The sequence below is a fragment of the Triturus cristatus genome, chromosome 4_2, assembly GCF_964204655.1.
Source record: "Triturus cristatus chromosome 4_2, aTriCri1.1, whole genome shotgun sequence".
Classification (NCBI taxonomy): Eukaryota; Metazoa; Chordata; class Amphibia; order Caudata; family Salamandridae; genus Triturus; species Triturus cristatus.
Window position 1 is genome coordinate 273,590,525 of NC_140586.1, and position 13,216 is coordinate 273,603,740.

General features: G+C 40.3%; 1 protein-coding gene across 3 annotated transcripts in view; it reads left to right on the forward strand.

Annotated features, from left to right (window-relative positions):
* TLCD4 (TLC domain containing 4) overlaps positions 1-13,216 on the forward strand; it is a 442,351-nt gene that overhangs the window by 415,775 nt on the left and 13,360 nt on the right. The window lies entirely within an intron of this gene.

The following is a 13,216-nucleotide window of genomic DNA, read 5'->3' on the forward strand; positions in this document are numbered from 1 at the left end:
ATGCCTATGTCCAGCCGGTTGATCTGTAACCTGTAATTCATGGCTCAATTCAACCAACCTGTTGCCATCTTTCTACCATGTTGTATGTGGGCTCAGTGTAGCCTCACTGGGGCCCTCATACGTTTGTACCTGGACCTATCCAACAGCCTGGCCATCTCCCACACCTGGCATTTCAACAGGCCAATCGAGACTTACAACTCTCGTCCACCAATGACAGACTTGGCATCACAGCATGTTTGGACATCACTGCTGTACCAGCTGCATCTGAAAGTGAAACACCTTCTGCAAAGAGCTCTGATGAACCCAACATCTACGAGCAGGGGCTTTTGTAAAAGGAAACAAAATACATATGTAAATTAATAAATATGTTGTTTGTGTGAGAACTGTTTTAGGTGTGTACAGATTATGCCGCTCACATGCAGGTTGGCATGAACCTATTGTTTACGATAAGGGGGTGTAGATAGGCCACGTTTATCTACCTCTCGTTGACATGAATGCAGGGCTTAAAGCCCTGCATGCATGCAATTCCCCTGCTTGCCTGCACCTGGTAGACATTGCCATAGAAGATGCAGTGTAATGTAGGGTCAATTCCGGCCTGTTTCTTTGTTCTTATAACTCTATACACCAACAGCAGTTTCCATTATTTTGTGCATGGTAGGAATTAAATCTGGTATCTTTCATAGTGTGGGGCATCAAAGACTGTCCTATGAAGTGTGTGTCATCACTGATATGAATGGAGGTCGACTGCTATGCATATGACAACATACCCTGTCTCTCCACCTATGTGAATCACAAATGCTAAACTAAGTAATGTGCATCCACAATACAGCCATTTGTACAGCAAGTTGGCTGCACTGCAGTTGAGCTCACTGCCCAGACCTTCCTCAACATTTAGGTCATATTTGTGAATATGAGACCTGATTATATTTGTGTGGGGTGTGTATCTGTGTGTATTTCAAGCTGGTTAAGACTGTGGACAATCTCTTGTATCACACCTTCATCCTTCCTCCTTTACTCCCACCCGTGGCATAGTGATTTCATTGCACAAGAACCTTTGACCCAGTAGTTCAGTTGCTCAAGACAACTGTGCAGTAACAGTCTACATTTCCTAGACATCTGTATACACTCAGGATTCAGGAACCTCAGGATAGGCAGACGCTGGAGTGGATACTGAACTATTTCCGGATGAGGGTCAAGAAACCGGAAATTAAAGGTAGAAAAGCTAGGAGAATATGTTAAGGGAGGGAGACAACCTCTCCCAGTGTAGAGGAACTAGTAGGGGCGATGGCTTATTTGTTTAATTAATAAAAAGAATCTCTAGAATACTGATGCCCTAGGTCTCCAAAGCCTTTTACACAAAAAGTGGTAAAAAGACTCAAAATCTTTGACCCTGTTATTGTGGATGCTACTTTCACCTAAACAAACGTATGTTCAGCCATAACACACCGTGGCTCCTTTGCATCAGTGAGGTGTTATGTGCTAGCCTGCCAATCATAGTGCATCACGAAATGAGGTACATTCCCTGAAAACAAGTCCATACAGAGCACAGTCTGAGGCCTGGGATACTGGTTTGTGCTTTCAAACTGCAGAATAAGGAGAGGATGTGGTCTCACGGCTAGACTGCCGACCTTAAAGCTGAGAAACCAAGGTTCGAACCTCGGGGTCGAGTCCACATCCTGTGATTCTGGGCAAATCACGTAATCTCCCCATGCCTAACAAAAACAAGCATTGGCATAGCCAATAGGTCTCGCCTTTGGGACCTTATAAGTGTTTAGCCATGCAACAGTTAATGTTGTTGCAGTAAGGATATTGTGCTACATAACTAAATACTTATAAGGTCCCAAAGGTGAGACCTATTGGCTATGCCAATGCTTGTTGTATAGTAAGTGTCCAGCATGTTGGTTTTCACAAGCTCAAATTCTGCAAGATATTCAATTTCTGGAAAAGATTTCAAAACTCTGTTTTGGCTTGCTCCTATGCCTAGACTCACCCAAACAATTCCTTTAGAATTAGAATATAAACTAGTAGAACTCAACTGATCACAGCATTCATTAGATCCAGTTTCTCTGAGCGAACGCATCTTCAAACTGAAGTTGTACAATTATTTTGTTAGACTTTTCAGCCGAGATCCTTTCCCACACATCTCTCATCTCTGCTTTTTCAGATTTTGTTATGTATGAAGTAACATAACGAGCAACAGCTATAGAGTTATCTACGACAAACTGAATATCCATATTGGCATTCCACATTCTCATAATCACTGGATAGTAGTCATCAATATATTTTGAAGACTCTGTTCTCCTGAGGATGTACTTGTTTTTTGGTGATTTACAAGTAAGTATATGTCTCAATGCAGACATGTAACTGTTCACTCTTACTTTTGAACTAAAGAGTCTTTGGAAATCCAATGACATTTTGTATAACATTTTCCTTTTGCTCTAAGCTTCCCCTGACAGTACTTTCCACATCTGTGTGATTGGAAATGCAGTACTTTCTACTTTAAGTCTTTTTCCTAAGTTTATTTTGGAATGCTCCATGTAATATGCTCATATGTGAAAGAAAGAATAAAGAGATCTAGATGGGGAGGAAGATCTTTTTCACACTTGGCTCCCAGTCTGTGGAACTCCTTACCAAAAGAAATGCGACTGTTAAGAGATAAGCTACTTTTTAGGAAAAAATGAAAAACATGGCTCTTCCCCCGATAACTCCCCTTCTCCCTGACACCCCTTTCTCCGCAGCGCTGGGAAGCCTTTGGGCAGCCATGCACTCTATAAATCCATAAACAATAAGTACAGACTCATCTGTGTCTGTTCCAAAGCTAGGTGCATCTTTTATCTGCAAAAGCATGTGAGTATTAGGAGCACCTCTTGCTTGGTACTCTATTCCACAAGAGAAATCAGTAACTTCTTCAAGAGGTGGATTTTTTGTTGTTGCAGATGAAGGACCGCATAGCTTGAAATCTGTGATTAAAATCCCTGAAAACATTTGCAGGATCCAAAGAGCAAAGTTTTCCTGGTGTCTTCAATGTGATGCCTTTCCTGTTAGAGTTTGCTTCTATCAAAAAGTCATGTAAATCCTTCCATGCATACTCTGCACTATTCAGGATTACAAACCAAGTTGGTGCACCTAAATTTTACAGCATACACTTCAACTCACCATGACGATGATACCAATACTCATTGGTGCCACGTTGGCATGCATAAAACTTATCAAATTGTACTTCAGCTTTTTATCTTTTCCATGAATTTTGTCAACAGTCTTTTGCAGACATATTTTGTAAATGAACTCCTCTCCTAAGAATATGGTTTAACAGAATATGACGATCCAGACAAATCACTTTCAAATAAGAGATGGCATATATATGGAAGTCTGGAGTCCTCTGAATATACTCTTGTTGACCTATACTCCACTGCAGGTACCGCACAGGGCAGTCATCATACCGTCCACTTACTCCAACTGGAAATAGTAGAGGAAAACATAGAGCTTCTAAACTTTTCTCCTACGCACTCATTGGAGCTCCTTTAGCTTGTTTTATCTGATACAGTTTAATAGCATCCCCTATAACCTCTTTTGAATGTAGTGGATGGATACTGTTGTGCTTATATATTTCTCAGATCTACCACTTTTTCAAATTCACTTCAAGGCAACATTTCTTCCCCCATGAAACTTACATGTGCAACAACATCTACATCGTTATAGTACGCATTACTCTCTTTAAGATAGAAAGTAGATTTCGTTACCTTATTTACATTCACTAGACCCTGCCAGATGTTATTGTTTTTTGTGGATAGACCAAATAAAGTTTGCAGATTAGAATATGCTTCTAAACAATTGACTGAGTTATTCCAGGCCTTTGCCCCCAAATGCACTATCTTAAAAGCTGTTGACTCTCACATCTGCTGTTGGCATTGTTGGTTTTCACCTGCTGAGTCTAGCTACAACAGGAATTCCTACACAAGGGCCAGGCACACTAATTGTGAAGCTGGACAACCTTACCCGACAAGGTTACCTAATAGGGCTTCCCATGAAGGCACACTCCCTTCTTTTATTAACTTAACATATTACAACATCAACTGCCGCTCCCTGCCCAAACATCAAAATAATATCTTTGATTTCCTGATGAATAATCAACCGGATGCTGTCTTTCTAACTGAAACTTGGTTACAGTAAAACTCAAGACCTAATGTGGCAGCTGCGCTTCCGTCTAGTTACTCTATTATACGGAAGGACAGGAAACTGAAAATGGGGGGCAGCATCGCCATCATTCATAAAAGTACCCTTACATATAAAATAGAAGAGTTCTGTGTCACCGACTGCGAAGCTCTGCTATTTAAAATAACACTTACGCCTAACTTTACTTTCTCAGGTAGCTTGATCTATCGCCCTCCTGGCCCGGTCGGGCCGTGGGCACTTTCTCTGGCTGATAAAGCAGCCCCACACATTCTGAAGGCTGCAAACTTTACCATTCTGGGTGATCTGAATCTACATTTAGACGATCCAAATTGCACGAAGAGTCGGGCTCTTATTTCTGATCTAGATGCCATGAATAAACATCTTCGCAACTCAGGCCCAACCCATATTGCGGGTCATCTGCTAGATCCGATTATTTCTAATCTTGATCTAAGCCGCGGCCCTGCGCTTCCCCTATGCTGGTCTGATCACTTTGCTGTAGTTTTCTCTCTGAAGGTGGCTTCTTCTCCTCCAGCCACCTGTCTAGTTGCCGAGCAAAAGAGGAGAAACTGGGCTAAACTGGATATTTTGTCCCAAAATAACCATCTAGTGGAAAGCAAACCAGCCGCAGAACTGATCATAATCACCGACTTAGGTTCTTTCCATAATTGGATCACCCAAGCAGTCAATGCATGTCCCCCCCTGACTAACAATCAAAATGTAAATCCCTTTAAAGAGCCAGGAGGAAACATTATCACAAAGTAGCTTACAAAAAATCCCTTAACGAATACCACACCCTCTGCAAAGTTACTCGTGCAGAGTTCTTTACACTTAAAATCTCTCAGGCCCTTAACTGCTCCAAAACACTTTTTAAGGTGGTTAAAGAACTATCCGGCGCTGATTGTTATTCTACTCCCCGCCGCTTTCAACACAGTGTCTCACTCCATCTTGTTGAAAGCCTTGCAAGGGGTGGGCAAAACTGGTGTAGCCTTACAGTGGATGGGTTCCTTTCTTCCCGATCGAACCTTTTAGGTTTTCTCAGTGGCAGTGAACTCTACTTCCTATTCGTCCCCTTATGGAGTCCCTCAAGGGTTTGTGCTGAGCCTTCTACTATTTAATGTGTATGTCCGTCATTTGGCTAATATAGTAGAAGAGGCCGGTCTTTCCCTTTTTTCATGTGCGGATGACACTAAGATCATTTTCTTCCTTTCCTCGGTTAAGGGGTCGGAAACCTCAGCCCTTCAGTCGGGTCTGTGCAAATTTGCATCTTGGATGGAAAACAATTTGCTCAAACTGAACGGAGACTGAGGTTATGATTTTAGGGAAGAATAATGATCTGTGGGGTCCTCAACACTGGCCCCATGAGTTGGGAGCACTGCCCCAGCCTGCACCCCACGTTGGTAACCTGGGTTACATTATTGACAAGCATTTGTCTATGAACCAGCAAGTTACGCAGATTTCTGCTATTTGTTTCACTATTTTAAAATGGTTGAAAAAAATCATATGGATGATCCCCCTTTCTGCCCAGAAAACGGTAGTCCATGCCCTTGTTACTTCCAGGCTGGATTACGGCAATGTTCTGTACCAGGGCTCTAATAAAGCATTACTTCAAAGACTCCAACTAGTACATAACGCGGCTGCCAGATAATTGTGTCGGGTGCGAAGTTTTCATCAGTCGCTAACTTCCTTCGTGGCCTTCATTGGTTGACGTTGGGGAACCGTATCAAATTTAAAGCCCTCTGCTACATGTTCAAAATCAAATGTGGAGTCGCCCCCTTACTCCTACAAATGTGAGTGCAGCATTACCAACCTCCGCGACTTCTTCGCTCTGCCCATCAGATGAGGTTCTCGGTCCCAAAATTCAAATTCTCCCGCATGGGCAGCCGATCTTTCTCTTATTCAGGCCCTACCTTGTGGAATTCTCTTCTGCTCTCCCTGCGCAAGGTGACCGACTATGGTCTTTTCTGCAAAAGTCTGAAACTTGGCTATTCAACTCTTAAACCTCCTGCTAACTTTCTATTCTCCGATCTGGCTGGCGCCGGGAAACCCCTTGGGGTAGCTGTGCGCCCTACAAATTCAAATAACATAACATATTTAAAACAAAGGAAAACCTTCAGCACCAACCCATTTCCAACAATCCCCTACAAGGGTAGGCTAACCTAGCTACTGCATTCCTTCAAACAACTAGCACAAAGTGAATTTATAGGTCTTGTTATAGCAAGCAGGCCAGCCGGCTGTCCTTCTGACCCTTGCCTTCCATAATTCTTCAAGAACATTCTTTTAACTATCTCTGCTGCCACACCAGTAAGTATAATCAATAATTCTTTACAGGAATCTTTCCAGAACACTTAAAAAAGGCATACGTACACCCATTATTAATTAAAACAAACCTGGAGCCGCATGACCGAAACAACTACTCACTGATTACAAATGGATCCTTCTTGAGCAAACTGATAGAAAGAGCAGCATTCACCCAGATGTCACAATTCATTGAAGATAACTCTATACTTTCCAACCTCCAAATAGTATTCCATCCAGGAAGAGGCACAGAATCTGTCCTCATCATCATCTGGGATGACCTTAAAAACACAGTAGACCAGAACGGATGTCACTGCACAACTTCTTTAAGACCATTCAGCTGTCTTCAGTGCAGTTAACCATGACCCTCTAAGCCAAAGACTATACGAAGCCGGCATAGAGGGGACTGGTCTCAAAATCACATCCTACCTTCAAAACAGAACAAATCTCTTATATACTCCCTCCTTACTCATCCAAACCGTACTTCACAAAAGCAGGGGTCCTTCAAGGCTCTATCATCTCACCCATCCTTTTCAGTATCTACATGAAGTCATTATCAACATAACTATGTAGATGATGCACAAATACTTTTTAAACTGGAAAGCCCCAAAGACATTGGGAACTCAAAAATCATCAGTTGCCTCAGAACCTTTGATAAGTGGATCACATGGACACATCTCAAATTGAATGCTTCCAAAACTGAAATAGTCACATGTGGTGATTGGAAAAATTATGACCCACTCTACGCCTGACCTCACGATCTGGGACCACCTCCTAAAGTGTCTAAGGAAGTAAGAAACCTTGGAATTACCAGGGACTCCAAATTATCAATGAACGCCCAAGTACAAAAGTTAGCAAAATAAACATTCATTACTATGAAAATTCCTTCAAGATCCACCTTCAAGCTGCTTTGTATCACCCTCAAAGCAATACATGTAACAGGACCACTTTTAATCAGGAATAAAATCACCAAATACATACAACAAAGTAACCTCTGCTCCAGATTGGCATCACTCTCCAAAACCCCAGTATACAAGTTCAAACAGTAAAACTATGGAATTCATTACTCCCAAACATAAGATCCATGGATAACTATCTTATCTGCAGAAGACAATGCAAGAGTTGGTTATTTCCTACATGACCACCATACTCAATACAAATGTACAGCATATGCCTGTGCATGTAAACATGTATAATTTGATTATATGTATGTATGTAGATATGTGCATGTCTTTGTGCAAATATATATAAACTTGTGGTTACAAATTTTATAGTTAGTCTTATAGGTCTGCTTAACAAATGTATATATTATGATTAATATATATATCCTTCATATATATGTATATTATGTTTAACATGTATATAGGTCACTTCAAAGTTTACATATAAGTTATTTGATTAGATGCAATGGGTCTCTTTTTTATTTAGTATCTATCTCAATGTGTGATAAGTTATATCAGTTATTGGATTATATGCTTATGGGTCACTGTCTTATTGTATATATCACAATCTGTAAATATGATCATAACAATTGCATCTATAAGTACTCCACTATTTAAATACTGGAGGGAAATCTATTATAAAAATAAATAAACATAAATAAAAAATAAGTATTCTAACAATTCTTTTTTTATAAAAATACATAAATAAATTAGCTTTATGTGCAGCATCATTTGAAAGTCTGAGTCTATAAATATCCATTACTGTACTTAGAGGACTTTATAAATACATTATATCTCTTTATTATTTTCCATATACACGTATAACTGTCTATGTGGTTATGTATCTATATATTTAATTCTTTACTCCCACTGTAGGGAAACAAACCTTCAACTCTCTCCAATTCACTACTCATTTCCTCATCCTATACTTCTTTCAATATGACCATACTCTGACTAATCCAAACCTCATTTTACTACCATGGTCTCCCGAATAACCATTGTTATACTCTTCCCTCCTCTATCCCTCCTTTGACTCATCCCAAACCTCATTTACTGCTATGACCTTCCAAATAACACTTTCTATTCTGCGAGTCTTATATAGCACATAGCTACCCAGAGGCCTCCCATCACTAGAGCAGTCAACATGTTAAATTAGATCTCAGATAATCTCAGACAAGACTAAACTCTTCCCTCCTCTATCCCTACTTTGACTCCTCGCAATCCTCAGTTTACTACTACAATCTCCTAAAAATCTCCCTCTATTCCGCCTTTAACTCATCCCAAACCTCATTTTACTACTATGATCCCCTTGGTAACACTTTCTAGATTCTTACCTCCTCTACCCCCTCCCTTTATTCTTCTCAATCCAACTAACAAACTAACATGTCCGCCACTCAAATTAAAAACGTATTTTTGCTATACTAATCCACCTCTAATCCACTTTGTGTTCCGAAGTAGCATGCTTCTTACAAAAAAGTGCTTTAATGCCTCATCAGGGGTAGTATGCGCTATATGAATAAATTAAAATGACACTGAAATAAACAAAGGTTAAAGTGACGTTCTAGTTGGGTGAAAATGTCAGTTAAACATTACGTTTAAAACCAAAAAAACAAAGATATTCAACAGTTATAGTTATTTCAAGTAACTTTAACCTGCACCCTCTCCATGTGCAGTGTTGTTGCCTGTGATTTCAGTTCAGTTACAATCAGTAATGTTATCATTGATGTCACAGAACATATCATGAGTGTTGCAAGCATGGCAAGTTATAGTTACCTTGATTACGGAGCACACACGCATGCACGTACGCGCACGGAGCACGCATGCGCGTACGGAGCACGCACGACGTACGCATGCGCACGTGGAGCACGTACGCATGCGCACACGGAGCACGTACGCATGACAAAAACACTAAAAAAAAAAAAAAAAGTGTTTATAAGTTTATAGAAGATATTAACTATGCTGTTCAACTCTATCCAAATTAAAAAAAAAAAAAAACTGAGCCATTCCATATTACAGGATAAAGTTAATCTATAACTATATATATAGGTAGCTTATTGTAAAATAAATATTTAAAAATATAATAATACATTCATAAATTAGCATTTAAAAAACATTTGAAATTCACTACAAAAACTATAGATTTCACACACGTTATAATTAGGAATTAGCATTTAAAATACCTTGCAAATTCACTGAAAAAACCATAGGTTTCACACACGTTATAGTTAGAAATTAGCATTTAAAAAACCTTGCAAATTCACTGAAAAAACCATAGGTTTCACACATGTTATAGTTAGCTGGACATTTCACTCGTTAAAAACCAATGAAATTCCCCCGTTATAGTTAGTTCAGCTAACTATAACTCGCGCGCCCGCAATCCACTGCTGATGACATCACATATTACATCACTCATGACATGGTCAGTGACATCACTCATGACATCACTGATGACATCTCAAATGACATCACTGATGACGTCATCCATGTGATAAATTACCACATCTTCTCACACCCTAATATAACCTTTGATACACCGACTCAAAATTTAAGAGTTCCATTCTCAAAACCATACATACTGCAATACCAATAACTACATACCCACTTATTAACTCTTCGGTCTACATACACCTCCACTCATTCACCTGTATAGTCACTCATACTTACAGTCACTCCATACAAAACTATCATATGCATTTATACACCTATATAGACACTCACACACTACCAATCATCCATAGAGGTACTCTCACACCTACTCAGTCATGCAAATAATCACACTCCCATTTACTCACCTATGCGGTTATACACACTCAAGTTCACTTACTCTTAAAAATAGTATCACATTCTTACGCTCTTATAGAATCATTGATACAAGCACACACTCATCCATACAGTCACTCTCACAATCACACACTCTCACATCTACCCACTTATATACTCTTACACGCATATATACTGCCTTTCACACATGTAGTTAGTCACAAATGTACCACTGAGATATACATTCAATCCCTAACACACCCATACATACACTCACTCAACCATACAGTCCATCACAGATGCACTCTTAAAACCATGCACCCATAGAATCACCCACTCACACATCTATGCATAGAGTCACACACACCCTACCCACACAAACACTCAGGAACCCCTACAGATACTGAGACAAGCAATCAATAACTCATATAGACACTTATATAGGTATTCACAAAACCATGCCGCCACTTATACACTAACATACAGACACATACAAACATTTACACAGTTTAGTCACTAGTCTGCAGTAAGATACATTTAATGACTCACTTATAGAGTCAGTTACGCACCAAAGAAAATCATACATTTACACACTTGTACACCCACTCATTCTTCAACAGGCCTTTCCCTATATATATTAAACATATTAAAATTGTTCAGAAACACATACTCAATGGATGATGTCATCAGTGATGTCATTTGAGATGTCATCGGTGATGTCATGAGTGATGTCACTGACCATGTCATGAGTGATGTAATATGTGACGTCATCAGCAGTGGATTGCGGGCGCGCGAGTTATAGTTAGCTGAACTAACTATAACGGGGGAATTTCATTGGTTTTTTACGAGTGAAATGTCCAGCTAACTATAACATGTGTGAAACCTATGTTTTTTTTCAGTGAATATATATATATATATATATATATATATATATATGTAAGTGTGACCTCGTTTATCTGCCTTTTTGAAGCATTGTGGAGAGACATCTGTGTTCTATACTCAGACATTTTCTCTAACTCTTTCGATCCTTCTGTGTCTCTCTTGCTCGCTTTCTGACTTAATACTAATACTCTTAACCTTTCAAATTCACCTTTGTACTTTAACCAGCTCACTTAGGCCTGAACACATTTGGCTCACTAATTCAGTTCAAAGTGCATACTTCCGTTTATACATCAATTCACATTTCAGTTCATGCAGGTTTGCCCTCTGGATTTACTCTAGGTCAAACCTTGCACAAAACACTGGGGCATACCGTGTAAAATACCTGTTTATGCATCTTCAACTGAAAATATGTGAAATGTGCATGTTCCCCATTCAAAGGTTTGCATCTCGAAGGTGGGTGTACCTGCTAATTACCATACCCTGTGTAACCATTGATTAGTGGGTTGTAATTTGCACCGAATTTTAATGAAGCCGTTATTTTCCTTCACTTCCTATCTTTCTCACTGTTTCGCTCACTGTGTAGCATAGACAAAATGTATCATATTTCAACCAAAAGTACTTGCTTTTGCCAGAAAGACCGCTGCATTATGCACACACGCCTTACATGAACTTAAACTGCTAATACAAAGCCCAACCCTGCCATAAGTCATGGAGATCACCATCTAGCACCTGAGCAGGAGCTTGATTTTCACTTTAACTGCCTTGACGTTTGGGTTCTTTTAATGTCTGCATTTGTCATTTAAAGAGCTCTGTTCTTGATTAGCAGGAAGACCCTTTATACGGTGTGCTCCGTGAGGACCCACTGCAGACGTTAATGACAGAATATGTTTTGCCCAGGTGTGCATCTTCTGTTATAATCTGTACATAATCATAACATTTCAAACACCGGTGTACAGTTTACTGCCACTGCAACTTTGTTGTACCCACCACCCATGTTCTTTTACAATTGATACTACTTTCCAGTTTATGCTTAGTATATGATCTATAGCAACACTAGCTGCTCATAGAGGATGTCACTTTCCTGTAGCAATCAGTGTGATGCTTTTAGTAATGTAGATTCACATGCAACCTCCCGCCTCTTTGGAGTTGTAGGGGAATCAAACACTCATTCATTGCAAACTGCCAAGTTTGGAACCATGCAGAAATGACAAGGCCTGAACCAATTAGGCAAAACAATAATCTGGCAATGCTACAGGCAGCAGAGATTCTGTCACTTTATTTCTTGAGGTAGGCAACAGTCTGACACTCCCATTTTGACCATTAGACCTAGGTACTGATTACGAGTTTGCCAAACCCGTGGTGGTAGTCCCTGGTCCTCCAGACTGGTGGTCCACCCGCCATATTACGATTAAGGCAGTGGGGCAGCCACAGGCCTGCCGCAACCGCCGGAGATCATGGATCCTGCAGCGGTGGCGTGGCTGTGAATGGCCCTAATATGCTGGCAGTGCCACATGCTCGCCACAGTTTTCATGGCGGTGAGGCTGCTATGAAAACTGTGGCAGTGAGGAAACAAAGGGGGCCTTGCAGGGCCCCCTGCTTCCTCAAGACCATGGGGTGCATGCAGGAGAACACATCCTGCTTTTCCCGTGTGTATGCACCCCCTTTCCTGCATGGCATGGACTTTACAGTCACCACCATGGGAACGCCAAAGGACCGCCTGCCAGAGCACGAGATAACTCGTAATATGCCGGACGGCCAGCAGTGAGATTTGGCAGTGTGAGAGCGGGTGCTGGCATGGTAGCCCGCTCCCACACCACCAAATTTATAATCAGGCCCATAGACATTTGAGAAGATCAAGTAGTAATTCCATTCCCACACCTACAGACACAGCAGGTGTGCACAGCATGTGACTCAACAAGATTTAAACCAAATGTTACAGCTCCGTATCATTTTCTTTCCTTCTTTATTTATTCATTGAGTTAATAAATCAGTGCTACAGAGCACAAAATAATTCTCTGAAAGAAACTTATGTTTTACTACATAATATTCTAATTACTTTTATATTCAGGACCTTTTGTTATCAAACTGTTACATTGATAATAATATTCAAGAGCAATTAGTGGTCATTGTTTCCCCCAAGCCACAACTCCTGAACTACTGAAAAA